The sequence below is a fragment of the Carcharhinus amblyrhynchos genome, chromosome 21 (genome assembly GCF_965287045.1).
Source record: "Carcharhinus amblyrhynchos chromosome 21, sCarAmb.v2.hapA, whole genome shotgun sequence".
NCBI lineage: Eukaryota > Metazoa > Chordata > Chondrichthyes > Carcharhiniformes > Carcharhinidae > Carcharhinus > Carcharhinus amblyrhynchos.
In genome coordinates, this window is record NC_137344.1 from 5,293,753 (window position 1) to 5,316,125 (window position 22,373).

General features: G+C 39.9%; 1 protein-coding gene across 4 annotated transcripts in view; it reads right to left on the reverse strand.

The window, feature by feature from the left end:
- The window catches only part of tex2 (testis expressed 2), a 153,579-nt gene that overhangs the window by 89,906 nt on the left and 41,300 nt on the right, over positions 1 to 22,373 (reverse strand). Inside the window, exon 2 of one of the 4 annotated variants that reach the window (XM_080209347.1) lies at positions 21,058 to 21,157. The exons of the other annotated variants lie outside the window; for them this stretch is intronic. The gene's annotated coding sequence lies outside the window, so the exon portion shown is untranslated. The remainder of the gene's footprint in view (positions 1 to 21,057; positions 21,158 to 22,373) is intronic. 4 annotated transcript variants of the gene reach the window in all.

A 22,373-nucleotide genomic window follows, 5' to 3' on the forward strand; every position in this document is an offset into this window, starting at 1 on the left:
ACTTGCCTTCCTCGGCCAGCGCACTGAGTTTAAAAATTGGCAAGTCATGTTCCAGCTTTATAGAACCCTTAGTTAGGCCACACTTGGAATATAGTGTTCAATTCTGGTCACCACACTACTAGAAGAATGTGGAGGCTTTGGAAAGGGTACAGAAAAGATTGACTTGGATGTTGCCCGGTTTGGAGGGCATTAGCTAGGAGGAAAGGTTGGAGAAACTTGGTTTGTTCTCGCTGGAATGGCGGAGGTTGAGAGGCGCCTTGATAGAAGTCTAGAAGATTATGAAGGCTTCATAATCGGGCAGAATGGATTGTCAGAAGTTTTTTCCTAGGATGGAAGAGTCATTTACTAGGGGGCATAGGTTTAAAGGTGATGTACGAGGCAACTGTTTTTTTTAAACACACAGAGGATGGTGGGTGCCTGGAACTCGCTGCTACAATGTTGACTTTTAAGGGGCATCTCGATGAATACTTGAATTGGATGGAAATAGAGGGATATGGTCCCTGGGAGGGTGGGGGGTTTTAGTCCGGTCAGGCAGCATGGTGCAGGACTGGAGGGCCTGTTCCTGTGATGTAATTTTCTTCAATGTCTACATCTCTCCCTCACCATCCTGCAGAAACTTCAGGTTTTTTTTTAGGGACACATAGGTTATTTTAAGTAAAAAAAAGCGGGATTGTATTACCAAGACATGAAGGCACTTCCTTTTATATGAAATTAGCCAATTTCACATGGATATTCTGCATTGAATTTCTGCAATTATTGAACTGCCTTCTTAATACTCTGGCAGCTTTCTCAACCAAGCACATGAATCAGCTGCAGATTGTTAAAAACATTTGTCACAGAAGTGATTTTATTAAGGTGTAATTGACAGTTCTGTCAAACACATTTACTCAGCAATAACCTGCTCACCAATGCTCAGTTTGGGTTCTGTCAGATTCACTCACCCCAAACCTCATTAAAGACATTAGACCAAACACAGACAAAACAGCTGACCTCAAGAAGTCATAGAGCGAGAGTTTTCCAACCCAAAATGAATAGTGAGGTCTAATTACCAGCCTTTGATATCAATGCAGCATTTGACCAAGTGTAACATCAAGGAACTCCAGCAAAATTGAAGTCAGTGGGAATCAGGAGGAAAACTCACCAGTTGGAGTCATACCAGGCACAAAGAAAGATGGTTTGATTGTTGTAGACCAATTATCTCAGGGCAGTGCTGTTAAAGCTCCTCAGGGTAGTACCCTAGGCCTGACTATCTTCAGCTGCTCCAGTGTCCTAAAGTTTATTTATTAGTCACAAGTAGGCTTACATTAGTACCGCAATGAAGTTACTATGAAAATTTCCCTAATCTCCACACTCTAGCACTGTTCAGGTACACTGATGGAGCATTTAGTATGGCCAATGCATCTAACCAGCACTTTCAGACTGTGGGAGGAAACCGAAGCACCTGGTGGAAACCCACACAGATATGGGGAGAACGTGCAGACTCTGCACAGTGACCCAAAGTTGGGATTCAAACCCAGGTCCCTGGCGCTGTGACGCAGCAGCACTACCCATTCAGCCACTGTGCCTACCCTCCATCAGAAGTGGGGATTGCTCACCTTTCACAACTCCTCAGATATTAAAACAATCGGACCTGAACAGCATTCATGCTTGGGCTGATAAGTGATAAGTAACATTTGCATCATTCAAATGTCAGATAATGACCACCTTCCCATCAGTGAATATTCTACTAACAACATCCTGGGGATATCATTGACCAGAAACTGAACTGGACAGGCCACATAATCAGTGTGGCTACAAAAGCAGATCAGAAGCTGAGACTTCTGTGGCACATAATTCAACTCCTGGCACCTCAAAGCCTATACATAGTAGTAGTATGATGAAAATCTCTCCAGTTTGCTTGGATTAGTGCAGCTCCAATTACATTCATGAAGCTCACCATCATCCAGGACGAAGCAGCCAGTTTGATCGGCAGTCCTCCTACTACCTTAAACATTGATTTCCTCTACCACTAGCACAGAGGGAGCAGTGTGCACCATCTACAAAGCATACTGCAACAAAACGCCAAGCCTCCAACAACACATTCCAAACCCATGACCTGAGCCATCTGGAAGAACATGCCAGTAGACACACAGGAATACCATTACCCGCAACTTGTCTTCCAGGCCACTCAACCTGTCTTGGAACTATAATTTAGTCAAACCATCTTTCTCGGTGCCTGGGTATGACTCCAACTGGTACGTTTTTTTCCCCCAATTCCCACTGATTTCAATTTTCCTGGAGTTCCTCGATGGAAAACTTGTTCACACGCTGCCTTAATGTTAAGAGCTGGCACAGTGAATAACACCAGTGTCTCAGTGCCAAGGACCTGGGTGCGATTCTGGCCTTGGGTGACTGTGTAGAGTTTGCACGTTCTCCCTGCGTCTGCCTGGATTCCTTCCGGGCGCTCCGGTTTCCTCCCACAGTCCAAAGATGTGCGGGCTAGATGGATTGATCAGAGTAATTGCCCTTTGGTGTCCAAAGATGCGTAGGTGGATTAGCCATGGAAAGGGTTGCAGCGATAGGGCAGAGGTATGGGCCTGGTAAGGCTTTTTTTTAAGAGAGTTGGTGCAGACTTGATGGGCTGAATGGCCATCTTCTGCACTGTAGGGATTCTATGATTTTACAGCATTGCTCCTTCACTGTTGCTGGGTCAAAATCTAGATCATCCTTACCTCATGCGCAGAGGTTCAAAAGACAACTCACTACCACCTTAAGGGCAGTTCAGGATGGGCAACAAACGCTGGCCTTGCAAACAGCTATTATCAAACAAACTAATAAAAATAAATTAAAATTGACCAATTCTAGAGGCATCAAATAATCAGCGAATGAGAAAACAGCCAAAAGGTCAAATATTAAAAAAACACCATTTTGCAACTGCAATTCCATTCTAATTCAATTCCAACTGCGATGTTCAGTGAGATTAGTACAATATATTTTTCAAAAATGGGAATAATCAAGGCTAGCGTGTTTATCTACTAAGCTGAACTAGACATTTGGGATTTTCAAACATCTTAGAATAAATAGATGGTACTATCAAAGTAGTAAGCTTATATAACATGTCTAAGGTCGAGAGTTTAGTAAATTCAGAAATTGCCTTCAAATAATAACAGTCTTCTAAAATTTTCTCCTTAGATTGGACTGCATTGCCTCAAGTTACAATCGTTAATAAAGCAAGCTAGTAAAGCACAATCCTTTTTGAAAATGGTCAAATCTGAAATGTTAAACGGAGAGAATTGCATTTTTTTCCTCAACAAAAAACAACTTGTTAGCAAAAACTGAAATTCAGGAACAGAATTTTAGAATTCCTACAGTGCAGAAGGAGACCATTCGACCCATCAAGCCTGCACAGACAACAATCCCACCCAGGATCTATCCCTGTCACCCCATGATTTAACCTGTTAGTCCCCCTGACACTAAGGGGCAATTTTCCATGGCCATTCAACCTAACACACACATCTTTGGATTGTGGGCGGAAACCGAAGCATACAGGAGAATCACAGACAGACATGGGGAGAATGTGTTAACAACACAGAAGGCAAAGACTCATGGTGAGTGGTTGTTTTCAGGCTGGAGAGAAGGATACAGCGCTATCCCCAGGGATGTGTGTTGAGACCATAGCCCGTTTTAACGTTTGCTAAAATGACTTGGCATACAGAGCACAATTATTTCAAAGTTTGAAAATGACAAAACTCAAATGCAGGAAGCAGTAAGGATAGTGACAGACTGGTGAAATGAGCAGAGACTCGACATTTAGAGATGTAACACGGAAGCAAGACATTTTGGTAGGAAAAATGGAAGGGACAATAGTAACTTATGAACCAATTTAAAATTTTAAGCAAGATGCATCTGGGGAAGTAAGTACACATCTTTCAAGGTGGCAGAACAAGTTGTGGAAGGCTATTAAAAGGGTAATAAACCCTTGACTTCATAAATAGCGTGAGTACACAAGCAAGAAAGCTATGCTCAGCCTTTATAAAAGGCTGATTAGACGCAACTGGAGTACTGCATTAAATTCTGATGACCACAAGTGGAGATCTGCTACAATGGTATGAGGGATGAAGCTACTTTTGTTTTCCTCTGAGTAATGAGTTTCAGGAAAGATTTGATGAGTTGTTCAAACTTATGAACAGTTTTGTAAATAAAAAATGACTTCCTGCAAAATAACCACCAGTGACAAGGAAACATTTTTTAGGCAGTTTGCTGTTATGACCTGGCATGCAATCTTTGCAAGGTTGACAAAACAGGTATAATAATCGTTTTCAAAATAGAATTGAAGAGGTATTTGAAACGGTAAAATTTGCAGGGCTCTGAGGAAAAGAATAAGTGAGTGGAACTAATCGGCTAATTTTTCCAAAGAGCCAGCACAGGCACAAAAGTTCTCATTCAATGAAATTTGATCAAAAATTTGCCATTCCATCCAAACAACATTCATTTTCTCTGCTTAGAAATTGAGCTAGAAATGTAGCAAATATGAGTTGGCCATTCGACCCTAGGAGCTTGCTCCCCTGTTCAATACAATCATGGAGGAGGGAACCGAGTGCAGGGTGTTGAAATTTGCTGATGACACCAAGATTGGGGGAAAGGCAAATTGTGCGGAGGGTGTGGAGAGTCTGCAGAAGGATCTAGATAGGCTGGGCGAATGGGCCAGGAAATGGCAAATGGAATTTAATGTTGGCAAGTGTGAGGTGGTCCACTTTGGTAGGAAGAATGGTAGGAAGGACTATTACTTACGTGGCGAAAAACTGCAGCAGGCGACGGTGCAGAGGGACCTCGGGGTCCTTGTGCATGAGTCGCAAAAACCCAGCTTGCAGGTGCAGCAGGTGGTCAGGAAGGCGAATGGGATGCTGGCCTTCATAGCGAGGGGGATTGAATATAAAAGTAGGGAGGTCTTGCTGCAGCTGTATAGGGCATTGGTGAGGCCGCAGCTGGAGTACTGTGTGCAGTTTTGGGCGCCGCACCTGCGCAAGGATATTTTGGCCCTGGAGGGAGTGCAGAGGAGGTTTACTAGGCTGATACCGGAGTTGAGGGGATTGAGCTATGAGGAGAGGCTGAATAAACTAGGCTTGTACTCGTTAGAGTTTAGAAGAATGAGGGGAGATCTCATTGAGACGTATAAGATGATGAATGGGATGGATAGGATAGAGGTGGAGAGACTCTTCCCGCTCAAAAAAGACAGTAGGACTAGGGGGCACAGCCTCAAGATAAAGGGGAGGCGGTTTAGAACGGAGTTGAGGAGGAACTTCTTCACTCAAAGGGTGGTGAATCTCTGGAATTCTCTGCCCGTTGAAGTGGTGGAGGCTGCCTCGCTAAATATTTTTAAGAAGCGGGTTGATGGGTTCTTGATAAGAGAGGGGATTAAGGGTTATGGGGAGAGGGCGGGAAAGTGGAACTGAGCCACAACAGATCAGCCAATGATCTTATTGAATGGCGGGGCAGGCTCGAAGGGCTAGATGGCCTACTCCTGCTCCTATTTCTTATGTTCTTATGTTATGTTCTTATGGCTGATCCTTTATCTCGACACCATTCATAGATTAGATTATAGACCATTACAGCGCAGTACAGGCCCTTCAGCCCTCGATGTTGCGCCCACCAGTGGAACCAATCTAATGACCCTCCAACCTAAACTATTCCAATGTTATCCATATGCCTATCCACTGACCATTTGAATGCCCTTAAAGTTGGCGAGTCCACAACTGCTGCAGGCAGGGCATTCCACGGCCTTACTACCCTCCGAGTAAAGAACCTACTGACATCCGTCCTATAATTACCACCCCTTAATTTAAAGCTACGTCCCCTTGTGTTAGCCATCACCATCTGAGGTAAAAGGCTCTCACCGTCCACCCTCTCCAATCCTTTGATCATCTTGTATGACTCAATTAGGTCACCTCGTAACCTTCTTCTCTCCAATGAAAATAGCCTCAAGTCCCTCAGCCTTTCCTCATAAGACCTTCCCGCCATACCAGGCAACATCCTGGTAAACCTCCTCTGCACCCTTTCCAATGTCTCCACATCTTTCTTATAATGCGACAACCAGAACTGTACGCAATACTCCAAGTGCAGCCGCACCAGAGTTTTGTACAGTTGTAACATGACTTCACGGCTCCGAAATTCAATCCCTCCACCAATAAAAGCTAACACACGGTACGCCTTCTTAACAACCTTATCAACCTGGGTGCCAACTTTCAGGGAGCTATGCACATGTACCCCGAGATCTCTCTGCTCGTCAACACTACTAAGAGTCCTTCCATTAGCCCTATATTCTGTACTCCTGTTACTCTTACCGAAGTGAATCACCTCACACTTTTCCGTATTAAACTCCATCTGCCACCTCTCGGCCCAGCTCTGCAGCTTATCTATGTCCCTCTGCAAACTGTAACATCCATCCTCACTGTCTACAACTCCTCCAACTTTGGTGTCGTCAGCAAATTTACTAATCCATCCGTCTACACCCTCTAGGTCTACATCTAGGTCATTTATAAAAATGACAAACAGCAGTGGCCCCGAAACAGATCCTTGACGTACACCACGTAACTGAACTCCAGGTTGAATATTTCCCATCAACCACCACCCTCTGTCTTCTATCAGCTAGCCAATTCCTGATCCCGTGATCTCCCTGCCTACATCTTTTGATTCTAAAAATCTATTTATTTCCTTCTTAAATTACTCAGTGACTTGGCCTCCACAGTCTTCTGTAGTAGAGAATTTTACAGGTTCACTACCTTCTTAGTGAAGAAATGTTTCTTCAGCACAGTCCTAAACGACATATCCTATACCATGGGAGTGTGACCCTTGTTCTAGACCCACCAGCTGGAGGAAATAACATCCAAACATCCAATCTGTCCAGCTCTGTCAGACTTTAATGAGTTTCAAAGAGATTCCTTCTCATTCTTCTAAATTTCAATGAAAATAAACCATTTGACCCAATCTCTCCTAATATGACAATTGCACCATCCCAGGAAATAGTCTGTAGAGTTGAACCTTCACTGCACACAGTGCTCCAAGTGTAGTCTCACCAAGACCCCATACAGCTGCAGTAAGATATCCTTGCTCCCGTACTCAAGTCCTCTTGCAATGAAGGCCAACATACCATTTGATTTCTTAACTACTTGCTGTACCTGCATACTTGCTTTCAGTGAATCGTGTATCGGCATACCCAAGTCCCTTTTTACTTCAAAATTTCCCAATCCAACAGCATTTAAATAATACTGTCATACTATTTCTCTGTCCAAAGTGAATGACTTCACATTCATCCACATTTTATTGCATCTGCTATGTACTTGTCCACTCACTAAACTTGTTTAAATCACCTTGAAGTCCTATAACAATCTCCTCATCACACATTCCCACCAAGTTCCATGTCGTTAGCGAACTTGGAAATATTACTTTTGGTTCCCTCATCCAAATCGTTGATATATATTGTGAATAGTTAACATACAAGCACTGATCCCTGTGGGACCCCATTAGTTACTGCCTGCCACAGGAAACAGAGTAGGAATAAATGGATCTTTTCACTGTTTCCTATCTGCTAAACAATCCTGAATCCACACTAGTATATTACCTCCCAAACCATGCACTTTAAATCTGCGCACTAACTTCTCGTGGAACTTCAAAGATTTGTGAAAATACAAATATACCACATCCATTGGTTTGCCCTCATCTATTCTGCTAGTTATGCCCTCGAAAAACTCCAGATGGGTGGACAAACGATTTCCCTTTCATAAATCCTTGATGATTTTGTCTAATCCTGTTGATATTTTCAAGTGCCCTTGCTATCACATTCTTGATTCCTTAGCATTTCTGAGACGTTATTTGTGCCTTCCTCCAGGAGCACTGAACTAAAGTAGTTGTTTAATTGCTCTGCCATTTTCTTGTTCTCTATTAAGTTGTCCTGTTCTGGACTGTAAGGGACCAACATTTGTCTTCACTAATCTTTTTAGTAGTAGTGACATTTTTACAGTCTATTTTTATGTTACTCTCGTTTTTCCTTCTTAATCAATCCCTTTGCGCTCCTTTGCTGAATTTTGAACTGCCCCCAATCCTCAGGCTTGCTGCTTTTTCCAGCAACTTTATATGACTCCTCTTTAGATTTAATAACATCCTTAATTTCTTTGTTTAGCAGACTGGAAACAAAGACTAGGAATAATGTTTGAGCTGTTTTTCTTGTTGTGTTTTGCGGATGTATAACGTGTGATGCATACATTTAAAGTATTCCTTAAATACTAGTCATTGCCTACCCACCATCATATCTTTGAATTAAGTTTCCCAATCTATCTTGGCCAACTCATATCAAATCTAGGTTAGCACGTTCCTTAATGGTTTCCTCAATATATTAGTCTAAAAGACCTTCAGTTTTAACTCAGTGTAGGAGTCTGCACTATTTACAATCAAATTAACTTTTTCACAAAACAGGTATTCACCATATAATCCTTACAGTTCAGAGATACCAAAAGTTTCTCATTTTTGTCTTGCTTCTATATAGAACTTCTCCATTGTGTCACTTGGTGGAAGTTTGCAACTGATATGCAGTGGGACAGGTGACACCTAGATACTGTAGAAATCTCTGAACTGTCAGTTACCAGAGTGATCTGTAGGTCATGGGAAACTTCCGGTAACACGCTGCAGGTACAGGTAGTGGCCTCTTCGCCCATTATCTCAGTCATATTTGCAAAAACAGGCTTGTGCCTGAACAAATTTGATATTCCCTAATTAAAGTGGTTCTTGAAATGGTTCAGGATGTACTTATTGCCTTTGCCATTTAGTTCCAAATAATTTGAACAACCCCCTTGGGTTGGATGCAGGGGGAAATGAGGAAAGCAAAGGAAACACTGGAGCATCTGAACTGCATTATAGGTAGTTATAGTTTTGAAGTATACCACACCAAACCATCTAAGCTGACACTTAAATGCCAGAGGCACTGAAGTTGCTCCAAACGTCCCTATGTCCAGTGTCCCAATTTACTATATATTTCGCATATTAAAACTACAGGTCTCAAATCTAACAATCACAACACAATTTGCAAGATTTTACTTTAAGCCTTCTCAGGCTTATTTAGATTTTTTACAAGTTTGCAACAGATGACTGCAAGTTCCTTAACTCTGCAACCATGCAGCATATTGAAATGGATGGAAAGTCTTCAGGCTGTTGCCTCCTGGACAGGATTTTAGCACGAGTTCAATCCTTTCACTGATAATAATACTTATTTCAATAGTACTTGGAGAATTTTCCCCACATCCTAATTTTCCCTGAAACTGTAAATTACCAGAGAGATTCCCCTTCAAAATAATAAGGAATGTTGAATAATATCTACACTTAATTTTTTATGTTTTTTGTTCTATTAGAACACGTGATTTAGCCATTTGGAGGCTATATTCCATCCTATTACACACTGTGTTTATTATCTTTGCTATATCTAGCAAAAAGTGACCACAATGGTAGCATTTCCCATTTTTGATCATGAGTTAACGTCAGGAAATTTGACTGGTTTCAATATCAAAATGGAGTGGTTTACTAATGGGACACAGGTTACACTGCTAATCTTAACTATTAGTCACAGAATTAACTTGTCCTTTTAGACTGGCCAGATTCTGATACCACGGAGTTGCATTTTTGTTTAAGGTTGTATTTCTAACACCTTCCAGCTATTTCAATGAATTTTATATTGTTTCCCACAAACTGAGTCACCAGGTTTATACCAGTAAAATGAACATAGTAAATATATTGATAAGCTTAACTTGATTCAAAGACTAAACATTAAAAAAAGTTTTAGATTCAGCTGTGAGATGACACTGAAACCACTCCAGAAGGGATTCAATAGTTTGAATATATGTACTGAATAATTCTTCCCTTAATTTGATTCCAGTAAGGCAATTTCCTGCCTGCATCTTTGCAACTGAAAGGATTATTTGATCAGATACAATTTAGAATAATAGAATCTTATAGCACAGAAAGGGTCTATTATGCCTGTGCCAGCTAATTCTTTAAAAATAATCTAATTTAGTCCCACGATGCAGCTTTTCCACGTAATGCTACAAATTAGTTCTCAAGTACATGTTCAAGTGTCTTTTGAAAGTTCCAGTGGAAGTTGATTGTACCACTCTTTCAGATAACACATTCCAGGTCAAAAGACTGGAGTAAAAAGAGTCATTCCACTTCTACTCCTTTTGCCAACCTGGATGAGAGAATTGCAAATGTTAAACTCCGCTCAAAAAAAGTATGGGGAGTGAATGTGGTAATTACAGGTGTCAATCAGTCAAACCAAAAGCCAGCCCTGAGAACTCCACTGTATACTTCCTTCTAATCACCATTACACTCTGACCACCGATCCTTTAGCTATTTACATACCCAGGTTACCACGATTCCTTCAATGCTATGTTCTTCGACTTTCCAAATAAGTCTGTTTTATGTGATACTTTAAAGTATGTTTTAAACATCTATATAAACAGAGCATCTACTTTCAACAATCTTGAGTTACTTCAAAGAGCATAATCAAGTTAGTCAGGCACAATTTGCCTGTTACAAATCCACACTGGCTGTTGCTTATTAGCCCACGCTTTTTCAAGTGAGAATTAATTTTGTTCTTTTCCCCACTACCGGACGTTGGATTGACTTACCTATAGTTAACATTTGCAATTCTCCAGTCCTTTGCCAATACTCCAAAATACAAGGTGGTTTGAAAGATTGTAGTCAGGGCTTCTATTACCTCCACCTGAGCTCAACAACCAAGGATACAGTACATACTGTCTGGACCAGATAACTTGTTAATTTTCAGTGATGTCAACCTATTTGGTACCTCCTGTTGATATTATTCTAATCTTATCCAGTGTGTTTAGTTCCTCTTCCTTTCCAGGAACATTAACTTCATCATGAAACATTAATTCTATTTGTCTCTCCACATATACTGCCAGACATGCAGAGTATTTCTGGTAGTGTTTTTATTAACTTTTTTTGTCAAGACATATACAAAGTACTCAGATAGTACATCATTCATACCCTTCATTCAAAATTTCCTTTTTTGTCCTTAATTAAAGGAGTTGTGGCCCAATTAACATTTTAATTTGATATTTCTGAAAAACATCTCTTTTCCAACTTGCCCTTCCTTTGGCCGTTATCATCTTTTTTCCCTTATGAGAAAATGATTTGCTTGTACCCACAGTTCCTCCATCCTGATATGCGACCATTATTCATTAACCGCTTTGCTGGTTAGTCTTTGTTTCCAGTTCACTTGTCCTAGGCCATTTCCCAAATCACTGGAAGTTGCTGTCTCCTAGTTAGATATTTTCACCATTGATTTTTCTTTGTCTTTTCCATTACTACAATTATGAACTTTCTCACACAGATGTTAGCCCAGTGCAACACACTCAATATGCTTTATTTATTCCCCAGAATTAAGTCCAACACTACTTACTTCCTTGTTAGAAACACATTCATTTAATTAGTACTCCTGTACACGTGTGGAATTTTTGACCTTTATTATGTACTCCATTATGTCCAGATTATGGTCACTGAAATCCCTGACAATTACTAGTCTATTATTTTTACAGTTCTCTGAAAATTACCTACAGATTTGTTCTTCTATTGCCCTTGCTACTGGAGGTTTATCATACATAGCCAGAAATACAACAGCTCCTTTTTTTGTTCCTCAGATGCCAGTAGAAAACTGGATTTCCTATTTTGCCATTAGCATTTTTGTTCCAACATCAAATGTCGAGACGAACATTAAATTCTGGAGAGCAGTGGTTAATTCTTGCCACAATGATCCAAAATAGAGTTGTTTATTTTGAATTTAGTGTACGAAGTTAGCAACTGCAAACACCGACTTCCATTCTTCCCTCTTCCTCTGCTCACAAAATTCTACACACTCCTTTCTTTACCCAAGGGTGGAAAGAGTCACATGTCCATCTTTTCAAAGCTCAAATTCCTCAGCATGATTACATTAGGTGTAATGCTGAGAATCTTTTGATGCTCAATAAATGATTAAGAATAAATAGTAATGAATAAAATGAAAACAAGTATTTTTCACTGGAAGAGAAGGTAAAAAGGGATCCAATAGAGCTTTTGCTCTTAGGATTTAGATTAGTGGTTCACAACTAATGTATCACAGCACACCAGTGTGATGTGAAGACCCCCCCAAGTGTGCTGTGAAAAGTAGTCAAAATGATTCAAAATTTCTGTTAACGAAACTAAAAGTAACCTTTGCCTACAGTTCTGTGTTTTGCATCTCCAATATCCGATGAGTCTCCGCCTCCCATACATGCGCTGGCTGGGTAAGAGTACATTTATGGTTTAGTTTTTTTTTAAATGTTGGTCAGGCCCATGTACATGAACAACGGGACCTGGAGCTGAAGACAAAAGGTCCAATGTGCTCGCATTAAAAGTGAAAATGCAAAAAGAACACAAAAACACTGGGAGAAATGAGAGTGACAGGAAGAAGTTTTAAAAAAAAAGCAGGTGATAGGACAGAGGAAAGTTAAAAACAAATCTCCCAGTAGGGGGAAGAAGAGAGGGAAAATTGGAGGTGTGCCTCAAGATCTTTTTTATAGTATAGAGTCATAAAAGGTTGAGAACCACGAACTTAAATGATACTGCAAGGGCAGTATATTTCACCTGTATAAATGATGGGAGCTTTTTAAAGGGTAACTAGTTAGAGGAAGTCATTGCCATAGGTTAACAACAATCAAGCACTGATTCAGGACTATCACTGAAACAAATCAAAATAAATGCTTCATACAAAGGGTTACTAGAAAATAAATGTTTTACCACAAGTGGCTATTGAATCAAATACTACCATATTTAAGTATTTCAAAGGCATATACAAGAGAAAGAAAAACTAGATTAAACAGTTCCAACTACAGAACCAACACCGGAGGCTAGTATGAAAGTCTTCCTCTGCATTGGAAAGTTTATGATTTTACCATCAACTGGCCTTTGCAAGTTGCATGCCTCAACTATCTCATTGCCATTCTGTTGTCAATTAGAGAACTGAGCAAAAGTATGTATAACAGAGGAAAACAAAAATCTCTCAGGATTCCACTTCTGCATTTCCATGGAAAGCTGACAGACACTGAATGTTGTTCTCGAGCATTTCCAATGTATCTTTCTAATAAGCTGCTAGGAGATTCAGTAAAGGTCTCTGTTTAGCAACTCTAAAACGATACCAAAAAAGGTTTAAAAAGTTACACTCAAGGTGCATCCTTTAAACAAACATTTAACAGCATCTCAAATTGCATCATCTATAAAATGTGTTGAATATAAAGGCAGTTATTTTTATAAAGGAGTAAAATAAAAACTATTAAAAAAACACAGGGGGTGCAAAAATCCTCAACATTCAAAAATTGAACAATTCAATCATATTTCAATGATTGAGGTTTAATGTCTCTTAACTGCTCTACTAAAGACTAAAGTTTCAGAGCAACCTGTGTTCGTGTTAGCTCTGTAACTGAAACTGTTCAATTTATCTCCCTGTTCCTTAAATCTTTGTATGTACATTTAAAATGCTTAAATAAAATTCTTAAATAAAATCTTAAATTTGTCACTTTCCTCATAAAAAGTTCATTCCATATGCACAAGTTTTCCTCCTACCTCTTAACAACACACAAGGATAAACACTTAAGCAATTATATATTACATAAAAAAGGCAGCATTTTTCAGATAATTTAAACCAGATTTACTGGTATGTTAGGTTGTACCATGGGCATAATAGCCTCTTGCAGCAACCTACAGTTATACTTGAAGAATCACTAACAAAATGGTTCTATTACATTCCAGAAGATCATCACAATATTTACCAGCACAGATAGAAATCTAACAGAAAACATTTGAATTAGCTGGAGTCAAAACAATTTCATTCATTTGAGATCTGACAGCAGTATAAGATTAAATTGCTCTTTATGATATTATAGGCAAGTAACAATTTTTAGTCATTTCGTCCATTGTAATCTGCTGATTTCAACTAAATCATCAGTTTTGGCCAAGTCCTTAGCAAGATTTTAATTTTCTTCTACCTTCCTCAGGCCTGATCCCTTTAAATCTAAACAATTTCATTTACTCTATTTTAAAAATGTTCTATTAATTTCTGCTCTGTAACAAGAGACTTTTTTCTTCAAGTCTATCACCCCCTGTAAGAGTCCAAGTTTGCAGGCTTCAGTGCTGCAGTATATATCTTAATTGTTGAATTAATTTAGCTAATCCAGATTAGATTCCTTTATCAAGCAAAATGCTCATGGTAATGTGGGGAAAGGAAAAGCCACCATTTAAGAAAAACAACAGAGGAGTTACCAAAGTTCCCTTACACCATAAAAATTAGTATGTGAAATTAGTCTGGCAGCAAACTTGCATCTCAAGATTGCAACTAAGTAATGTGTTGGCAATAAATGGTGTTCTCGTCATTGACATCCACATTCTGTGAACAAATATATTTTAAAAATCTGTAAAAGATGGGAAAAACTGAAAACCAGAAACTGTAGTATTGAATTGGGAAAACAATCCTCAGGTAACATAGTTCAGGCTTCGGCCCCAAGCATATTACAAATAAGGCCAGGCCACTTCAATTTAAAGAATATACATAGGTTTTATAATAAATAAGCACTCAGTTTATCATGTGACTTGACATGTCAAAAACAAGTTCTATTCCTAGTAGAAATCTACAAATACACTAATACACAGCTGACAACATAAACGAACATAGATTAGGGAATTGTGTGTGTTGCGGGGAGCTAGAGAGAATAATAAAAAAAGGGAAAGTGTCATAACACCAAGTGCGAGCCGGCATAGTATAAAATAAACTGTATCCACTACACTAGCAAGTTCTCAAATTCAATTATATCACTTTTAAGAAATGTTGAGGACAGACAATCTTAAATTGGAAGAAAAACTTCATAACAAAAAAAATGTTCATACAACAGGAATTTGTGACATCAGATATAAATGTATCTGCGTTCACACTATTCAGACATACCATGTTCTTTTTCTCATATCTGCTTTGTTAAAGGCAATGCCGAGGAATTTAAATTTATATCTAACAGATTATAACTAATATTAGTCACAGTTTTGGATTCTTGATCAACTTCTGGGACCACAGCTCATTTCCTGTCTCAAAGGCATTTAATCTTTTGAAATAATTTACTTTATGTAACATTTACACAACTGTATTTTCTACAAATTTCAGGTTAATCCTCATCTTCATTGGATTCTGTCATTAAATTAATGCACATAAGAATATGACATGAGATGCAAGAGGTAGAATATACAGCCCTTCAAATCTACTCCACCCATCTATAACATCATGGTTGGTTGTGGCTTCTGCTCCACTTTCCTGCCTGTTATCCCACAACACTCAATTCCCTTAAAAATCAAAATCTTTCTAATTCTGCCTTGAATATATTCAATGATCCAATCTGCACCGCTCTCCGGGGTCAAAAATTCCAAAGATTAAGTAACAATCAGAAAAGAAATTGCTTCTGATCTCAGCATTACATGGGAGACTCCTTATTCTGAAATTGTGCTCCCTTATTTTAAAATCTCTGGCAGGGAAAACATCTCAGCGTGTGCCTTGTCAAGATGCTCTAACTCTTTAAATGATTCACTGAGACCTCTCATTCTTCTGAGCTCCAATGATTTGCTCAGCTTTTCCTTATAAGATTGCCTGATAATCTCAGAGTTCAGCCTAGTGAACCTTCTTTGAACAGACTTAGTGTAAGTATATCCCTCCTTAAGTGAGGAGCCCCAAAACCATATGCAGCGTTTTAAGCAGGGTCTCACCAATGCCCTATAAAGTGGTATCAGGACTTTCAAATGCCTTGCAACAAACACCAGCATTCCATTTGTTTGCATAGTTATTTGCTGTACTTGCACACTAACTTGGCATCTCATGCAGATGACAACCAGGAGCCCATATCATGAAAAGTAAAATTCAATTTAATTGTGAAACATTCTAGCACAAACAAAAATATAAAAATAAAACTTTTAGGTAAAGGAAACATTTTAATTATAATCTAAAACACAAAACTAATGAGGAAAATATTTTAATTGATTTAAAAGATAAACAGCTAATAAGTTATAAATAATGCAAACAGCTAATAAATTTTAAAAACAATCAGAACTTAACACATTTTCAAATGAAAATTACTTTGCTAGAAGTTTTACTTTGTTAGTATTGGCTTAGAAATGACAATTCATAAAATGTTACATTTGACAATGAAAAGGATGACTTTCAAACTACACACGAAGAAATTTGATTGAACCACCAGTGCTTAAATGGCAACAACATCAACACTAACTAAAGAACTGTTTCCTGAAAGGTTAAGATCAACACAGAATTGCTCTAACTTGGAGAGACTAAACATTATTCCGAGTAAGAAGTCTCACAACACCAAGGTAAAGTCCAACAGGTTTATTTGATATCACGAGCTTTTGGAGCACTGCTCCTATGAAAGAATTTTGTTCCAAAGGGGTGCAGGTAATGGAAGAGTCACTCTTTACATAGGATGTAAAAACTCAGTTACTTCAAAGAGTTACCATAAAATACCACTGATAGCCTATTCAGAACACATTCTCCATCTGCAATCCCATTTGACAATACAGCATTACACCTCATTGCAGTTAGTTTTTCTTCTCCTATTGACCATGAATGTTATGAAAGTACAATGTAAAGAAACACAATTTATCATAATCTCCAACAAAAATACACCTCTTCCACCTGGTGCTTCAATAGCATTGTGACAATTTCCAAAATATCTATTTTGTTCACTCCGTTTCTAATTATCCTGCCCTCATTGTTCTCAAATGAACCTTTAAGTTTCATCTCTCAAGTCTTTCAACTTTTAAATTCTCCACTTTTTAACCTTCTAAATTAAATATTCAAGAATTATTTACACATCTTCTTAATCAAGCTCATTCTTTCATCTGACCATCTAAATATGCCAAACAAAATTCATTAACAAGGAGGGTTTATACTTTATTCTTCCTATTGTCAGTTTTATACAAAATTTGCTATTTTGTTTCTGTTCTGCTGTTTTTAAAACAAAATTTATCCACCAGATTTGATGTCTTCAGTTTGAGGTATCCAAAGTAACACCCATCTATGCTTGGAACTTCTGTGAATCTTCATTTGAACTGCTAAATTATTAAAATATGTCAATTACCATCTTTGTTCCTTGGCAATGCTGTTGCTTGCAACTTCTACAACCTTCTTTCCACTACTCTTCCATCCTGATGAATAGCTGCTGTTGATCAAAAGGTACTTTGGCTCATGTTTCTCATCTGACTCTAACATAGATTCTTTGCTGAAATCATTCTGCATTGTTGCACTGTTTAACCATGATGACTAATTTTAAGTCAGTCAAAATCCCTGCTTTCTGCACTTCACAGGACCTCTGGTCTAAAAACATTCTTGCCCTGGTCCCCAAGACGTACATGGCCAAGTTATCATTGTCATTTGTCATCACTTCAATTTTTCTTATTCAAAAACTATTTTCCTGCTACTTGGAAATTTGTTCAGATTCCCCTAATCAATTTCTTAGCAGTACAAAACTAGAATATCATTGAAATAAAAGTGTTGCTGATGTTTGTTTTGCATTCATCAGGACAAATGCAAGAATGCCAAATTTCAAACTATCAGCAATACTATGGGAGAAAAGGGTACCTGCTGTTCGACTCGGATTGGCTGAGGAGTTGCCATTTGTTTGCTGGAAGCAACATAAGTTCATATGCAGGGGCTCCTTCCTTGCAACTAAAAATATGTTAAAGGCTTGTGCTTTTTTAATTATGTGGGAGGTTGTGGAGCCTTTAGTTTCCCTGTTGCTTTCTCTGTGACAATGTTGTGGCCTGGGTTGACATGGCAACTAGGTAGCACTCGACTTTACAACATTCTAGTTATGATGAATGGTACTTAAGACATTTATAAATTGACATCTTTTTTCAACCGTACAATGGTTTCAACATTATGCCAGCATATTTAAACATGTGCACTGACATTCTATGCCACCTATGACACTAGACAGGTCAAACTGTCTACATTAGGTTGGAAATTAGTGTTTTAATGCTCTCAGAAGACGAAGGAAATTTGGCATGTCGGCTATGACTCTCACCAACTCTTACAGATGCACCATAAAAGCATTCTTTCTGTTTGCATTACAGCTTGGTACAGCTCCTGCTCTGCCCAAGATACTAGAAACGACAGGGGTCATGAATGTAGCCCAATCCACCACACAAATCAGCCTTCCGTCCATTAACTCTGTCTATACTTCCCAGTGCCTTGGCAAAGCAGCCAGCATAATGAAGGACCCCACACACCCTGGACACACACTCTTCCACCTTCTTCCATGGGAAAAAGATACAAAAGTTTGAGGTCACGTACTATCCGACTCAAGAACAGCTTCTTCTCTACTGTTAGACTTTTGAATGGACCTACCTTGCATTAATCTTTGCATGGATCTTTCTCTACACCGTAGTTATGACTGTAGCACTACATTCTGCTCTGAAATAATGATAAGAGTTGTTAACCTGTGTATTACTCTTTTACTAAGTAAACTTTGTAAAGGATATTATTAAATTTGAAAGCGTGCAGAAGAGATTTACTAGGATGTTATCAGGACTTGATGGTTTGAGTTATAAAGGAGAGGCTGTGGATAGACTGGGGCATTGTTTTTTTCCTCTGGAGCGTAGAGGGCTGAGGGGTGATCGTATAGAGGTCTATAAAATAATGAGGAGCATAGATCAGCTAGATAGTCAATATCTTTTCCCAAAGATAGGGGAGTCTAAAACTAGAGGGCATAGGTCTAAGATGAAAGGGAAGAGATACAAGTGTCCACAGGGACAACTTTTTCACAGAGGGCGGTGAGTGTCTGGAACAAGCTGCCAGAGTAGTAGAGGCAGGTACAATTTTGTCTTTTAAAAAGCATTTAGACAGTTACATTGGTAAGATGGGTATAGAGGGATATGGACCAAATGTAGGCAATTGGGATTAGCTTAGGGGTTTTAAAAAAAAGGTGACGTGGACAAGTTGGGCCGAAGGGCCTGTTTTCATGCTGTAAACCTCTATGACTTGTTTCCTTCTCTATGAATGGTATGTTTTCTCTGTCTAGAACGCAAGAAATAATACTTTTCACTGCATGCTAATACATGTGACAATAATAAATCGAATCAAAGTTTTATTTTGTTCAAATTTTTTGGTACAATCATTGTGATTTTAATTCATACATACGAACATAAGAAATAGGGGCAGGAGTAGGCCATCTAGCCCTTCGAGCCTGCCCCGCCATTCAATAAGATCATGGCTGATCTGTCGTGGCTCAGTTCCACATTCCCGCCCTCACCCCATAACCCTTAATCCCCTCTCTTATCAAAAACCCATCAACCCGCGTCTTAAAAATATTTAGCGAGGTAGCCTCCACCACTTCAATGGGCAGAGAATTCCAGAGATTCACCACCCGTTGAGTGAAGAAGTTCCTCCTCAACTCCGTTCTAAACCGCCCCCCCTTTATCTTGAGGCTGTGCCCCCTAGTCCTACTATCCTTTCTGAGCGGGAAGAGTCTCTCCACCTCTACCCTATCCATCCCATTCATCATCTTATATGTCTCAATGAGATCTCCCCTCATTCTTCTAAACTCTAACGAGTACAAGCCTAGTTTATTCAGCCTCTCCTCATAGCTCAACCCCCTCAACTCAGGTATCAGCCTAGTAAACCTCCTCTGCACTCCCTCCAAGGCCAAAATATCCTCGCGTAAGGACGGCACCCAAAACTGCACACAGTACTCCAGCTGCGGCCTCACCAATGCCCTATACAGCCGCAGCAGGACCTCCCTACTTTTATATTCAATCCCCCTCGCTATGAAGGCCAGCATCCCATTCGCCTTCCTGACCACCTGCTGCACCTGCAAGCTGGGTTCTTGTGACTCATGCACAAGGACCCCAAGGTCCCTCTGCACCGTCGCCTGCTGCAGTTTTTCGCCACGTAAGTAATAATCCTTCCTACCATTATTCCTACCAAAGTGGACCACCTCGCACTTACCAACATTAAATTCCATTTGCCATTTCCTGGCCCATTCGCCCAGCCTATCTAGATCCTTCTGTAGACTCTCCACACCCTCCGCACAATTAGCCGTTCCACCAATCTTGGTGTCATCAGCAAATTTCGACACCCTACACTCGGTTCCCTCCTCCAGATCATCTATATAAATGGTAGATAGCTGAGGCCCCAGCACCGACCCCTGGGGCACTCCACTAGTCACCATCCGCCAATCCGAATAGCACCCATTGACCCCCACTCTCTGCCTCCTATTTGACAACCAATCCTCTATACTTGTTATATTTAATATGCGCTCAGACTCTTAGTAGAAAGTAAACAGACAAACTGACAGTGATCAATGAATTCGTTATGTTCCACATGCTAACAGAGGAACTTGTGCTGCAGATGCACTTAGGTATCTACAATCACCTCAGCCACTTAAGGCAACATTTGACAGCATTTAATACTGTCAGGTGCCCCATGAGTCATTTCCATCTTGGTTCAGGAACCAATACCCCATTTATACCATTGTTCCTATGGCAAAATCAGTTTCAATCTACGATGTGTAGAGTTTGCACATTCTCTCCATGTCTGTGCGGCTTTCCTCCAGGTACTCCAGTTCCCTCCCACAGTCCAAAGATGTGCTGGTTAGGTTGATTGGCCATTCTAAATTGGCCCTAGTGTCACAAGACTAGCAGGGTACATGTGTGGTGTTACAGGAATAAGGCCTGGGTGGGACTGTGGTCGGTGGAGGCTTGATGGGCTGAAATGGCCTCCTTCAGCACTGTGGGATTCTATAATTCTATGAAAAACAAATTTACCAATCAACCACTAAGCATATGGCTGGCAACAGCAAAGGACTTCTGTTGCACTTTAAAATCAAAAGCATCTTCTGTGCTATTAATTCCTCAAGCACATTAAATTGAATGTGCTTTCATAGACAGATACTAAATGCCAAACAGAAAATGGAAGAAGGTGCAAGAACTGAGCTAAGTGGGCTAGAACATATTGCTTACCTGGAATGAAGCCCAAGCTGATCAGATGAAAGTCTCTGTTTGTGCACGAGTTAAACATAAAATGTGCATGGCCAGTCTCAACCCACTGGACAATAAAAACCTGTTCAAAATAGGTTGTAATTAATCAGCAGTTTTAGAAACCACAAGAATGGCTGATATGGGAAATACTTCAGCAGTATATTGAACTTTATTGAAGGAAGCATTCAAAATATGTTAACATTCAATTTTAAGAAATGACAGAGTATTTAAGATGTAAATTTATAGCTTTTTAAGAAATCTTCACTTGTGAGGTGCACACTTCGCTGGTAAGGCCAGCATTCATTGCTTAATGGAAGGAGTAAGTGTTGGGTATCCTAAATTGCATTAAGGTAGACAATTCCGAGGCCAAATGGGATCTATCCCATATTACTGCAGGAGGCAAAAGGAAGAAATAGCTGGGGCCATTACAGATATATTCACATCCTCTGATCACAAGTGAGGTAAGAAGTCTCACAACACCAGGTTTAAGCCCAACAGGTTTATTTGGTAGCAAACACCACTAGCTTTCGGAACACTGCTCCTTCGTCAGGTGAGTAGAGAGTTCTCATCACAGACAGGGCATATAAAGGTTCCCTCTATATGCCTGTCTGTGATCAGAACTCCCCACTCACCTAACGAAGGGGCAGCGGTGATTAAGAAGCCGGTGCATTGAGTACAAGAGTTGGGAAATCATGTAGCACATAAGAACATAAGAAATAGGAGCAGGAGTAGGCCATCTAGCCCTTCGAGCCTGCCCCGCCATTCAATAAGATCATGGCTGATCTGTCGTGGCTCAGTTCCACATTCCCGCCCTCTCCCCATAACCCTTAATCCCCTCGCTTATCAAAAACCCATCAACCCGCTTCTTAAAAATATTTAGCGAGGCAGCCTCCACCACCTCAACGGGCAGAGAATTCCAGAGATACACCGCCCTTTGAGTGAAGAAGTTCCTCCTCAACTCTGTTCTAAACTGCCCCCCCTTTATCTTGAGGCTGTGCCCCCTAGTCCTACTGTCCTTTCTGAGCGGGAAGAGTCTCTCCACCTCTATCCTATCCATCCCATTCATCATCTTATATGTCTCAATGAGATCTCCCCTCATTCTTCTGAACTCTAACGAGTACAAGCCTAGTTTATTCAGCCTCTCCTCATAGCTCAACCCCCTCAACTCTGGTATCAGTCTAGTAAACCTCCTCTGCACTCCCTCCAAGGCCAAAATATCCTTGCGCAAGTACGGCGACCAAAACTGCACACAGTACTCCAGCCGCGGCCTCACCAATGCCCTATACAGCCGCAGCAAG